At 41.8% G+C, this 14,490-nt stretch overlaps 1 protein-coding gene across 7 annotated transcripts in view; it reads right to left on the bottom strand.

Annotated features, from left to right (window-relative positions):
* Window positions 1-2,496: 2,496 nt before the first annotated feature.
* Window positions 2,497-14,490, bottom strand: part of LOC117221505 (homeobox protein caupolican) — a 195,389-nt gene continuing 183,395 nt past the window's right edge. For all 7 annotated transcript variants that reach the window (XM_076523315.1, XM_076523306.1, XM_076523301.1 and 4 more), the window contains exon 7: window positions 2,497-5,927. The gene's annotated coding sequence lies outside the window, so the exon portion shown is untranslated. The remainder of the gene's footprint in view (window positions 5,928-14,490) is intronic.

Consider the following 14,490-nt stretch of genomic DNA (forward strand, 5'->3'; position numbering starts at 1 on the left):
GGTTATTCTCGATTTCTGTTCTAATCGTATCTTCGTCTGTGATGAACGGCCTACCTGGGCGTTCTTGATCTTCAAGGTCGAAATTTCCAGCTTTAAACCGAGCAAACCACTTCCGCACAGTTCTTTCGGCTACAGCATCCTCGCCACAAACGGCGCATATCTTATTTGCCGCTTGTGTGGCATCTTTGCCCTTTCGGAAAAAGAAAAGCTTTAAATGCCTGTAATGCGCTTTATTTGCCACCATATTCTAAGGCGTACAAAACTGATAAAAATCAACGAATCGTATCCAAACTTTTTTCCAAATATGGCTGAAGTTATCTCTTTTAGAATATGCACACATGTCATTTGTTTTCAATCATTGTGATATATTCGGTCAGGTCTCTCACGCTACCTACCGAAAATCGGCACGAACTTTCCGGACAACCCAATAATTCCGAAGAAAATGGCACGGCAAGGGGCTAACAACGAACTCCGCTGGTTTTATCGGTAAAAATTCCGCAAAATTATTATTAGCACGGTCTATTGGACATACCACGGGTAATTGCGGGTAGACAACCAGCTCCGGCTTCGAAAAAGAAGGAAGGCCTGTTTCTGTTGGCGCCGGACGAAGCAGGATGAGGCAGAGATCCCATTGTCCTTGCCTCGGGGGCCGCGTATTTTCGTTGGAACTCCGCCCACCGCGAAACTGCCATTGTTCGGGTATTCAAAACGCAGACGTACCCGCCGTGGAATGTCTGAGTGGCCGCGACGCGGTTTCGGTGTTCCGCGTCGCGCGTGCCTAGACTCGCGAATCGTGACGCGCGAAAATACACCCGGGGGTTCGCACGAAAATAATCGTCGCCATCGGCCTTGGGCGTCGAACGCGTCGAAATTCGTCCCGTCGACCGCGCTAGAATGCCAATTATCCGGATTTAGCGCCGCGAGCTTGGTCCAGTGGATTATTAATATTCGCGGAATCGCGGGCCCCCCCGGGACCCTCGGTCGCGAAAATTCCGTCTTTCCTTCCGAGAGAGTGAGCTTTTTCAAGCACTTTTCGATCGATGAGATTAACCTTTTAGGTACGGCTGAATTCTGCGCGAGGCTATTTCTCTGGACGGCAGAGTCTGATATGTACTGTACAGAGTGTCTGTGCATTCTGTCTGTATATTGCTAAGATACAGTTATATTGTTAAGATAAGTCTGTATATTGTAAATCGATGTGAAGACAAAAGAAGCGTGAAACAATGCGTATAAAGACGATTATTTGATTCGAATGATGACCGAGAGAGCTACTAGAGTAAGCCACTATAGTGGCGCGTCGTTCAGAGAGATGGCATCCGCGAAAGCCACTATAGTGGCGCGTCGTTCAGAGAGGCGACATCCGCGAAAGCCACTATAGTGGCGCGTCGTTTAGAGAGACGACATCCGCGGAAGCCACTATAGTGGCGCGTCGTGCCTAAAAGGTTAATTTTGCGAAATGCCCCCGTGAGAAATCGTAAAAATCGTCAGCTTTATTCGGTAATATTGAAAACTATCGATCTTTCTACGAATAATAGGAAAAAGGCAAAACGAACGAGTCGTTTCATTATTGCAACGATGTGCAACGTAATCAAAGTTACATTGAAGCAAACGAATTTGTAATTATTTACGTCCGACAGTGTCATAAAAGAATGGAGCTTTCCAATATCGATCGGAATGTAACGGGCCAGCAGACACGTTTAGGTAGGTGTATCTCGTTTTCGATCTAAATAGTGCACAATAAATAGATTTAGTGCTGCGCAGTAGTATAATAATTTGTCGTATGTACATCGAGATCGATTCTTGTAGTATGTTGAATAAATGTAAGAAGTTGTTGCTCGATGCTTACGGTAGATTGCAAGGAACGGGTTCGTTACCTGAGCACACTGTTCTATCGGGTTCGAACGTTTAGCCACTGCTTATATTGCTTCAAGGTCACGTAAAACTATTCGATTCTTTAAATAAATATGTGGGCGCAGTCTTGTGCCAAAATACAACCTCTTTACAAAAAAAGAAAAGAATTCGAGGTATATCGATGATCACAATAGGCGACCGCTCTACGCCATCTGATACAGATTCCGAAGATAAATTTGTGTAGTGGCGGAGTGGACAGCTATTGTGACTGTCAATTTATCTTACATCTTTCTTCTCGAAAAACGAATCGTACGAGATCAACAGGACGATCAAGAGGTATAAACTGACCAGTGCACGACATTCTTGAATAAAAGAATAAGAATACGGGTACAGTGTTCTCTTTCGTATGCTAGGCCAATGTAAGCAGCGTGAAAACTCTCTTAGTGGTGATGCAACTATTCGAGCAATCGTTGTAAATTGTCATTAACAGTTCAATAATTGAAATGGGATGTTAACACTGCAGCGCTTTTGTAATTATTAATGTCCTTCTGCAGACTACAGGGATGAAGGAAGTGAAGAGGATAAAGGGGAGAAGAGTCGACTCTATAAAAAAACCGAGGAAAAAGATAAAAGATAATATAAACGTACAACATAATAGTCTCCTTTTTAATATAATGAATAATGGTAGTAGACAATAATAATAATAATAATAATAATAATAATAATCATAATAATAATAATAATAATATGATAATGACAATAATAATAAAATTAATATAATAATAATAATAATAATAATAATAATAATAGATATATTCTGTCTATATTCACATTCAGAACTATGTACAATTGAATTAATTTACAATTGAATTCGTACGAACAACCAAATAGAACCTATTAATCGTAGTATGTATATATTTATATATTTATATATTTATATATCTATATACCTAGTACCTGTATTATGTATATTCACAACAAATCGTTCTCGCTTCGATTCTCTTTACGAGGCCGCGATCGTGTATACGAAAAAAAGATCTCTCTTACTCTCTCTTACTCTCTCTCTCTCTCTCTCTCTCTCTCTCTCTCTCTCTCTCTCTCTCTCGCTCTCTCGCTCTCCCTCTCACACACACACACACACACACACACACACACACACACACACACACACACACACACACACACTTTCTCACTCTCTCTCATTCTCTCTCTCTCTCTCTCTCTCTCTCTCTCCCTCTATGTACTTGTTTTACCCTTTATAATTCATAGTTCGTTTTTTGTTATTCATTTATTATCAGCCGCTTAAATCCGAAAGGAAGGTACGACCCTCGCGTGTCACGGGCTACGCATCGATTATTTACAAAAACCGTAATCGAGTCTAGAATTAATCCTATGCGATATATGCGTCGACGAATGCGCGAGCACCGATCGTCTTCGAAACACACCCCTGGCGGTACCCCCCCCCCCACCCCTACCGACAACGATCCATCCCTCACCCACACCCCGTCCCTCTCTCGTTCACTCTCTCCCACCCATTCTCTCCCATTTTTCTTCCTTTTAACCTTGCCCAGTATCACAGATATAAATAAATGTACTCTTTACAAAACAATGTACAATTTCACTTCCTCTCGCTCAGCTACACACGCCGCCACCCCCCTCTCCTAAAACTTCCCCGTCAATCCCCACCATAATAGCCCCCATGCTCGCTCGCACATAGTCAAAGTACAAAATGATAGTCGATTTTTCGCCTCGTACGCTCGCACTCGCTCACTCGCTCGACACGCGCGCACCGTCATCACCCGCCACCGCACACGGAACCCGACGACCATTCGCGACACACCCGTCCACCGCGACTCGCCATCTTCCCGAAACGAGGTTAACGACTCGTACGATATACATATAATATAAAAAAATATCAACAATCTCGAGCAACGGCGCTCGCTCATTCCGGACGCTTCTGCTCGCGGGAAATCGTCTGGATCCGAAAGAGACCGCGCGATCGGTGTCCGTCGCCGATAATCAGCCACTCGACCGTTCGAGCGCGGAGCTCGCTTTTAAATATATTTCTCCCGCTTAACAACGAGGTCGCGATCTTAATCTTTCTATCGATCTAACCGATCTATCGTCCACCGATGCTCAAAGGTCGAGCTTCGAATCCCCGACAGCAAGGACACGCGAGTCTAAACAGTATATTGCACAGAGAAGATTGAAAGTAACGAGGGTTAAAGTACGCTAATCGGACCGCGCGTCTCGTAGACGAGTCCCCGTGTTCCAAAGGAATCGGAAGTGCTCCGCGACTCGCGAGCGCCAGCCACCCGCGCGAAAAAGGACGAATTTTATTCTTAATTAGTTTACCGCAAACGCCTCCGTGTGAACAGTGAAACGACTCCCTTTAGACTTCGATTCTCCGTCCACGTTCTCCTCCATTTTGGATCGACACAGGGTTGCTTCGTGGTGGTTGACGAACTACCCTGGCGTCCCTCTAGAAGTCATTATATCCTGTTTCTCGATGGAAGAGACCTGTTCGCCGAATCAGACGAGTCGATACAATGAGAAATAAGACAAAAGATGCGGCTATCGGTTGTTAACACTTCGACGTTCGCATCTGCGATAGAATATTCTCTTCTGCCACCGGTAATCACCTGTCTTCCTGTTGAGTATTCCTAAACTGTTACGTACATTTTATAATGTCTTGCGAGAGACGAACCGCGCGTCAAAAATTCAATAGCCGATCTTACACGCTGATAATTTTAACTCGTACACTTTTGCTTGTGTCGCGAAAGGTTCAACTGTCGAGGAAATTAGACGGGTATTAAAACAGATGTACTTCTTCAATGTTTATTACTTTCGATTTAGCGGAGATCGCAATTATTTTATAATTTGTAACACGTTTTTCGTTGCATTTCACAGCGAATGTGTTCGACTTATTTCAGTTCGATGAAAGAGTTAACCGATCGAAATTTGTTTACGGTGTACTATTGTGTAATTATTCCCTGTCGAATGGTTGTACTTACTGACTCGTCTGATCCGACGAACCACAAACAGCAGCAGCAGAGACACGTATCGTCAGCGAATCTCTGGTCTCTCCTTTCGAGAAGCAGACGATATAATAGCTCGGCGAACGATGAAAACCCCCAGGATCGGGGGGCCTGTCCATCGGAACGATCAGTGCTAGGGTAGAGTGTCTTTTCGTCGTCCCCAACCCGAGTCGCACTCTCGACCTCGAGGATCAAAGGAACAGGATCCTGCGATAGCTACCAGTTTGCACGTTGCCCATGGTTTCCGGCGCCCCGGAAGTCGCGAGGGGCTCGCACCTGTCCGGGGACAGCCATTCGGGTTGGAACCTCGGGATCCAACCCCTCGAAGGTATGTACAAAACAAGGATCGATCGGAGCTCGAACGATCCTTGGGCCTCGTATACGAGTCTACCTCTCTATGTACAGCCCGAAGACCAGTCGTCGACGGAATCTCGATTGACTAATAAGCTCCTCGAACTTGTGGGACGCGGGTCGAGGGGTCCGAGGGGAATCGGCGAGGCGGGGAAGCCAGCCAGCGGGGGTGGAAACTCTCGAATCCCGGAGTCTGAGACGCGATTCGGTGCACGTCTGCTTCCTCTCCCAGAGTCTTCGCCTTACGACTCGCGCGTAAGCAGGCACTCGGACGTAATTCCCCTAATTCCTAAATCTCCTCTAAGCTCTCCGCCGCTCGCGGCCTCCCCGCGCTCCTCCCTCGCAGTCGCACCTTGCGGCCAGACGCGATTTATGTATCCCGTGGAACCCCCGATGATTCTGCTCCCTCCTCCCCGTTCGTCCTCCATTCGGCTTTTTCACGGCACTCCTCAAGTCGACTTCCATTCCTCCTCTCACTTTTCCCCTCTCTTTCTTTTTACCATCTAGCTGGCTCTCTCTCTCTCCCTCCCTCGTCCTCATCCAGCTGCATCTCTCTCCCTCTTTGCCACACTCTCGTCTGCCCCTCTCCCTGGTCCTCCCGAGGCGACGCTAATAAATCCCAGGACCTCTCAGGAGCGAGTATTTACAGTCCGGTCGTGGGACAGTCGTTCGCGCCACGGCTTAATCCTGCAACAAAGAGATGGAAATCGTCTTAGCCTACGTGCCGCCATGTTACTTCCTACCCCGTCACGGCGAAGGGGAAGGTGCGTCGGATGCGTGGCACGCATACGGTGCACCTCGAAGGTGTGTCGAGCGAGGATCAATGGTGTTTTCGAGGGTGGTAACGATGCGGAGGGCGAGCTTGCGCGGGAGTAGCATTGTTCCAGGAGGGGCGATTAGGTGCGGGGATCTTGATTAGGTGCGGTGGGCTCGAGCCGATTGCAACCGGTCTCGTTGTCCCGCGCTTCTTACGTGGATTTTTCTGTCGGAATGTATGAATCTAAACCGCGAGATCTTTCGAAGCAGCCGAAGGAAAACATTTACATTCGAATCGTGTTTCTTACAATTAATTTAACACCTAGGCTACTGTGGCGCTTTGAAAATTTGCTTCTGACGACTGTTGGCGCAAGTTTAAGTCAATTTTTGGCAGTCATAAGCGATCGGCAATTTTTATCGGAAGTAATAATAATTATTATTATCAACACTAGACCTACCGTGCCGGTCAAAATGACCGGCTATATATCTTTTGTTTCAAAATTGTTAAAATTCTTTCATAGGAAATGAATGAATCAATTTTTTACTTGAAACAAGAAGTGTCATAAAAATAGAGAAAAGTTTAACCCCTTTAGTGCCGGGCGAAAAAGAAGCGCTTATGCGAATATAACCGGCCGAATTTTACGATTTTACTAGGATTTCGAAGAAGGCTCATAAAAACCAAACGAAAAGTAATATTTACATAATTGAAAAAGCAGTGTATTAAGGACGAAATAGAGAATGAAATGGTGACGCTAATTTTTTCTCTCGCAATGAAATTAGTCTATTTGTAACGTATTTATTTATTTATAACGCTACAAGGTGCGGACCGATATATCGGCTCTGACATTAAAAGGGTTAAATAGTTTCAGTCTTGTCGTTCTTATAAAGCAACTCGCGTCTATCATTTTTAGTATTCGATAGGATTAGTGTTGACGAACTTATGCAATACGGTTTAGCGTTTCGACCATTTCATCGTGAATCTGAAAAATGCACGTCGATTATACTATAGGTTGCGATCGAAGTATTATATTATGTGAGCAACCTATCGTAGCCAAAAGGTTCATTTTTAACACTCTGCTACATCAAATGTGTATGGGTGGGGCAATCTTTCGGTGAATCTCAGATATCCATTTTTATTAATTGTAAGATCTATATATCAAGCTATATCTATATAATATATATATATTATTATTATATATTATATATATTGTAAGATCTATATTTCAAGCTATATCTATAATATATATAGATATAGCTTGATATATAGATCTTACAATTAATAAAAATGGATATCTATAGATATATAAATCAAGCTTTGCGAAGGAGTGTTCAATAGCAGTTGTAATAAATTTCGCCTTTCATGTTCGCACATCGATGAAACAAGCTATCCTAGTTTTGCATGAATTTTCGAGATCGGAATACCAAGATTTTGTTCCCATATAAAAAAAAATATAGTTCTCTTCATACTTAACCCGCTGAAGCGCCATTAAAAATTGCTATACCATATTTCAAAATAATCTTGACACTATCAAATTTATATATATTTCAAACAAACTGTTAGAAGTGCAAGCATTGTATGTTCTAATAGCTTCAATTTCACAAGCGCGATAAACCGTATAAACTAGAAATACTACAAGTTAAAAAACACGTTCCGGAATTCGAATTGAAATAGTTTTTGAGCGCAAATGGTTGAAACATTTTCTTCGTATTCTCCGCGAGTTTATCTCGATGTTGCGTATCCACGAGTCGAATCCGTAAACGATCGATGGAAAATATTAATCGCGAAATGGGTTATCGAGGTGAAGAATTTCCTTTTGTCGGAAGCTAGCGGCACGGCGAAGTTGCAGCAGGTGTCCAGGAAGGAGACGCATCGCTTGCTTCCTCGTAACTCGCGTAATTCCAGCTCGCAAGCATCGCAGCCGCTACACGTCCGGGTAGTTCTCTCCGACTGGTCGGGTAGTATATCATTCGCGAGCTGCGGTACCCGCCTAGGAACGCGGGACCGGGCCGTTTATCGCGCGATTAGGGCCGGATTCTAAAATCGTTCCCGGGTCCCGGCGATTAGGCGGGCCCGATAACGACGACAATCGCGGCGCGCAATTACACAAGGCCCTCCGCGACGTCGGCAACCGGTTTCTCCGAGGCGCTGCAGCCAACGTAAGACCGGCGAAAATATCGGCCGGCAGCGTTCGTAAACCGGCGACCGGGCTATTACCCGCTCGGTTACGTCGGCCATCGGCTCTGTACACGATGTAACCGGCTATCGTTACGCGATTACCGTTCGCCTTGCCACCGACGCAGCGGATACACCTTCTGCCGTCGTATTTTCCCCTGGAAACGGGAAGCTTGACTTCGGATCCTCTACCGGGTCCGGGAACACGAGAACTTCGCGAAGAGAAATCGGCGTTGTTCAGATTAGAGAAGTCTACTACATTTCGGAATAATGATTGTTTCGGGGAAACTAGTGTATATAATATATCAGGATATATATATATATATATACACATATAATAATATATAATATTATATATCAGAACCGAATGAACGGTATTTTTGCAAAATACATTTATTACAATATTATAATATTATATATTGTAATAATATTGTAATAAATGTATTTTGCAAAAATACCGTTCAATCGGTTCTGATATATAATATTATATATTATAGAATATATATTATTTACAATATATATTCTATATATATCAGAACCGAATGAACGGTATTTTTGCAAAATACATTTTTCGACATCCATTTGTAAAGACGAAAAGATAGTAGATTGACGCTCATGTTTTATTTTTAATTTATTTAGAAACTCGATCTACCGAGTGCACAATTGCGCTATTTACTATTGTAACACATTGTATTTATTGTTTATCTTGACAATTCGCCTGGAATCGTTTTAGAAAGTCCTCCCATTCGTCGATACGCTATAAACTTTCATTCGATATCATTTTGCCCCTCGTCATGAAGCGTTCCATCCAATATTTTCCTTATAAAAAGTCATTATTTCACGAAGTACTAGTTTATGCATGCAGAGATAACGTTTCTCAATCGACAACGTATGACCGAAAAACGTACCACTACGTGTCCCGCGTTCAATGCGTTAAGTAACAAGAAACTTGATCCATCATGACCACAATTATGTTGTTCCGTTTCTAATTACTACCTTTGATCCACATGCTTCGTTTCAGATCTGTAGGTATGTAACACGCGAGCCTAGTAGAATGCGCGCGAGAGTTTCTAAATAATCGAGAATCTGGTACCAGATTTATCGTTTCAAATATGTTGAAATTTTGGAGAATGTTTCACTGGAATTGATGAAATAAATTTCATATTTTTAGAGGATAGATTATGATAAAAATGACACAAGGGTCCGAGTAAAATCCGTGATATCAGTTTCATAAAACAGTACACGCCAGTCGCGATTAGCGTGATAGGTTTAGCGATAAAATAAACTGCATTGTACTTTTACGTCGTTTACGTTCTTACGTATTTGAGACAATTATCCGAGAATCGTTGCAAATCGTTAAAGATATTATTTCCGAAGAGCAAACATTAGAAACGAATAATTACGTTCGCAGATAAATTGTCTTCGACGTATCTCAATTGGCAGATTTCATGGAAAAAAAATGAATGAAGAACGGAGTAGAATGCAATAGCTCAGCGGAATGACGCGTTGCACTCGTTGTCAGCTCTTATGTCAACGAATCGTTATCGTCCGCAGGTGTACAGCGAAACAGTCATTACGGGGACCTATTTTTTCAACACCTCAGCTTTGTCGACGTCGGTTTAGAAGTTCGAAAAATTAACATAACAGGCTTCCATCGTATCGAGGCGTTAATCGAGTCAGTTCCCGAAGGGTTATTACACGGGCTGGCCCCGCGTAAAAAAGAACGAATATACTCGAATGGGAATGACTCACGGACCCGTGAACGACCACCATCGACTGGTTACATGTGTCACCGTTGCGGCGAACCGCGGTTTTCTATCACGCAACTGCACAAACGCGATCGAAATCGGCGCGCGCGCGCGCGCTCGGCGAAACGCAGGACGTCTCGGCCGATGCAGTCGCGGAAATTGGTTCCGATCGGATCAATATACAAACCGGAGACACCGAGTACCAGGGAATTTCCACTTCTGACTTTCCCCGATAAGTGGACTGGCAATTTCATGCGTTCGCGCGAGATTTTCTAGCACTCGTGCAAGTAGAAATTTGATACATCTTGATGAGCTTCACGATTTAGCTTCTGTCTAGTAGCAGTTCGTTCATTCGGTGTATCTCTACCGACTGTCTACACGGTTCCACGTCTCTTTAATTATGTTCATGACTCCGTGTATATCTGCGTTAGTACACGTTGGTCGCTGATAAGACACTCGTTTCATCCTTGAAAGTAGCATTAAACGCGTTGTGATTCGAGGATCGCAATTAAACGGCACACTTTAATGCCAGAAATGAAATCGTATTTCACCACCGTTATCGCTGCTTCACCGTACAAATGCAAATTTGAACCGAAATTCACGATCGAACGACTGTAAATCAAATATTCCCATCGCTTGTCCATTGTTTTTTTCGATCAGAATTACATGAGAACACGTTACGTTCTTTTATCTTTCCACCGCAAAAATTACAAAAAAAGAAATAGATTCAAATAACCCGGCAAAGGATTAACATACTTTCTGATATTTCGAACGACAAAGTTTGCTCGCAGTTATCGCGATAAGCGTTCGATTCGTTCGATATGGGACTTCGTGCCAGCGACGTTGCATGCAGAGTTTCGGCAGCTACGGCGACAGGGAAATTGTGGCAAGCCGAAATTTGTAGCATTATCTGCAGCCGGTTGTTAAGGGTTGAAAACGGCGAAAGGATCGCGCTCGCGTTATCCACCCTTAATCCAGTAACACGACCCGCGATGCTGGAAGCGAGCTTCTCCGGTTTTCGCAACTGCGGCTAGATCGAGTGGATGTAAGCGGCTTGTAAGATCATAGTTAACTATTAGCGGAGAGCTATATACGTCGGCGTTGCGGTGGATCGGGTCTATATACGTCGTGGCTGGCTATCGATACGCGATTACCGTGTCTCGCCTGGTAGACAAGTCCTCCGCGCGCGTACCACTACGATCGCCGCGGCTGATACTCGCTTCTACCTTCTCCGGTCCGCGTCAACGAGCAAGACGACTTCGCGCTCTGCAAATGGATCTGACAATGAGACTGCCTGCAACACGTCCGTCAACGTACCGGTTCGTCACACTCTCGATCACACTTTTTATCAATTTTATCATCGAACCGCGGGCCTTTGTGACCAAATTTTCTACCTTCGGCGAAACAGACGGGAGTAAAATGAAAATTCATTTCCAACTTGGCGGTGACGCCATGGGGGCCACCGGTAACCGGCGCGCCCAAATTGATAGGAATATATATAATTTAAAACAAATGTCAATATCTAAAATTTTGTGTTATTACCATCGTCGATTCGAACAGTGACTCCTGTCGCAATTAACATGTTAAACATGGTTATACACTGTAACTTATCTATTGCAGATAATATTTCAACATTATAATAATAATATAATAATATATATAATAATAATATATAATAGTATATATAATAAATAAATAATAATATAATTATATATATAATATTCACATAAAAGAAAATTCATCGTGGCGCCACGGACAATTTCTCTAAAACCGGCGTGGCATTCGACGTGTTAAGATATTTTATTTATTTTCGTTCACTCTGTACAGTAAATTCTCCCTAATTCGCGCTCAGTTGTGCACAAAAATGAACAATTTGGAAAGAGGAGATACGATTATTCGAGCCTTGCGGAGTATATCGTAATTTCTTCGATTGAAAATCGTGAAAATCTAGAGAAAAGCAAACTAAAGGCACCCTCGCCATTTAATGGCTCCGTTAAAGAATACAGTTTGCACAGTAAAGTTATCGAGTTCAAGTTTATTCCCACGGAATACCTAAACAAATATTTATGGATTGCAATGATATAGGTGATCTCCTGGAAACTTTGCGAAAAGAAGTGATTTGCTGTACATAAGAAATCAAAACTAGAACTTGCTATTTTTTCTTGAAGATTAACACGTTGAATGCCACGGGGGTCACCGGTGACCGGCACTTAACTTGGCGGTGACGCCATGGGGGCCACCGGTGACCGGCGCGCCCAAATTGATAGAAATATATATAATTTAAAACAAATGTCAACATCTAAAATTTTGTGTTATTACCATCGTCGATTCGAACAGTGACCCTTGTCGCAATTAACACGTCAAACATGATTATACACTGTAACTTATCTATTGCAGATAATATTTCAACATTATATGTATCACATAAAAGAAAATTCGTCGTGGCGCCACGGACAATTTCTGTAAAACCGGCGTGGCGTTCAACGTGTTAAGATTGTTAGAATCATAGCGGTGCGAGCCATATTCTCATAAATGTTGACTTACGTCTCAACATGTAATCTCTACATGCCAACATGTACGAAAGACAAGTGAAATAAATTATGAAGTTATTGCGAATTAACTCAACTCTAAATTATCTTAAGCCTCTACTTTAGTCGATAAACAATACACATGTTGGTAGACAATAAATAACACTCCTTGTTTCTCACAATGAGGAAAATGTGACGTAAGTCACACTACGATTGACTACGTAATGACTACGATTGTAACCCACTCAATTGAATGTTCTATCGCCTCGATTGTAATAGGTAGGTGTAAACTAGAAGTTCACTTCCTCTGTCGACACCGAACCTACACTTATAAGAATATTCTAAACTCCAATGTGTGTATGCGTGTGTAACAGACAAGAATAAAATGGAAATTTATTTACTTCCTTCGATGTTAATTCTGCTGACACTAAAAGTTTATCTTGCAAATTTGGCAACACCGAATTTATTTAAATCTTGTGCTATCTTTACGACAATACGAACTTGAAAAAAAGAACTTAGTCCTTTATGATCCAGCATCGACAGAGATACGACATTGATTTTTGCACTAACAGTAAGACATTTTGTTGATCACATTAAATTGTAACGTGGGATCATGAATCAATCATGATTGAATTATGTAGTGGAAGTGTCAACACAGGAAGCGTCAAATGCAGGAAATCGCTTGAATCGCAAATGGTTAATAAATTATTCCTCGTGAAATCATTTTTATGATTTCAATGTTTGCAATGTGAAATTTATGGGTTCAATTAAAGTTGAAATGTCAACGGTTCAGCAAAAGTGTCTCGAAAACATCTGCAAACTTGCCGTCAACATCCTATACGATCGCCAAGAGCTTATTGAAAGGTAACACGGCTTAATAAGCAAATATTGTGCCCATGTAATAAAGTAAGCTGTTAACAATGAAATATTGGCCGCAGCGGCGACGCCGCAGGTCGTATTAACGTAACTCCCGGGTCCCCGGTCTCGGAGAACCTGATGCTGAACCGTGGCAGGCTTCTTCGTGAAAGCTAGAGGTGTCTGATCGGGTTACTCTTCTCTTCGGAGACGCTACATTGTTGCGGCGGAAGATCTTGACCGCGAAGAAACCTGTCAGGAAAATTTTCAAAAGAATTTGTTCGGTATGTACCGAGCCGGTCTCGCACCACTTTGTCAGCCGTTCGGGGCAACTTACTCGTTACAGAATCAGCTGAGAACGTTCCGAGGTGGTCCGTTACAACTTTGTTAGCCGTTCCGGCGGCTTGATTGCACGGAAATCGGCCGAGATCATTCTGAAATGGTGTTTCACCACTTTGTTACTTGTTCTGGCAACTTGCAGAGCAGGAACAATCTCAGTTGATCAAAAACATAATTGGCTTTCTACGTTTATTTGAGTCACGCTGATTGTTCGTAGGTTTTCTAATTAAGTCCACTTGCGTGTAACGAGATTGCTTTTGTGCCTTATAATATAATATCATAATAATATAAAATAATATAATATAATATAATATAATATAATATAATATAATATAATATAATATAATATAATATAATATAATATAATATAATATAATATAATATAATATAATATAATATAATATAATATAATATAATATAATAATATAATATAATATAATATAATATAATATAATATAATAATATAATAATATAATATTAAAATAATATTATATTATAATATAATATAATAAAAATATATAATAATATATCTGTGCATCAATTATATTACCTACCAGTAAATATTAAGTGTTAAGAGTACTCGCGTAAATAGCGTTATCTTTTTTATACTTGTACAGAATTTTATTTCATTTAACATTTGGTATGGATTAATTTCAGAATGAACACACTAAATGGTAATAAATCTGATTAGAAAATGGGTTATGTCATAATGAATTACATACACGGACAAGGTGACAATGTTTATTGAATCTGAAGGAAAACGACATTACTTTACCGATAATCCTTAGAATTTTACAAGTCTATACATCGACTGTCACAAAATATCTTAATAAATCTGCCAACAGGAACAA

Source organism: Megalopta genalis, chromosome 1, assembly GCF_051020955.1.
Source record: "Megalopta genalis isolate 19385.01 chromosome 1, iyMegGena1_principal, whole genome shotgun sequence".
In the NCBI taxonomy this organism is placed as follows: domain Eukaryota; kingdom Metazoa; phylum Arthropoda; class Insecta; order Hymenoptera; family Halictidae; genus Megalopta; species Megalopta genalis.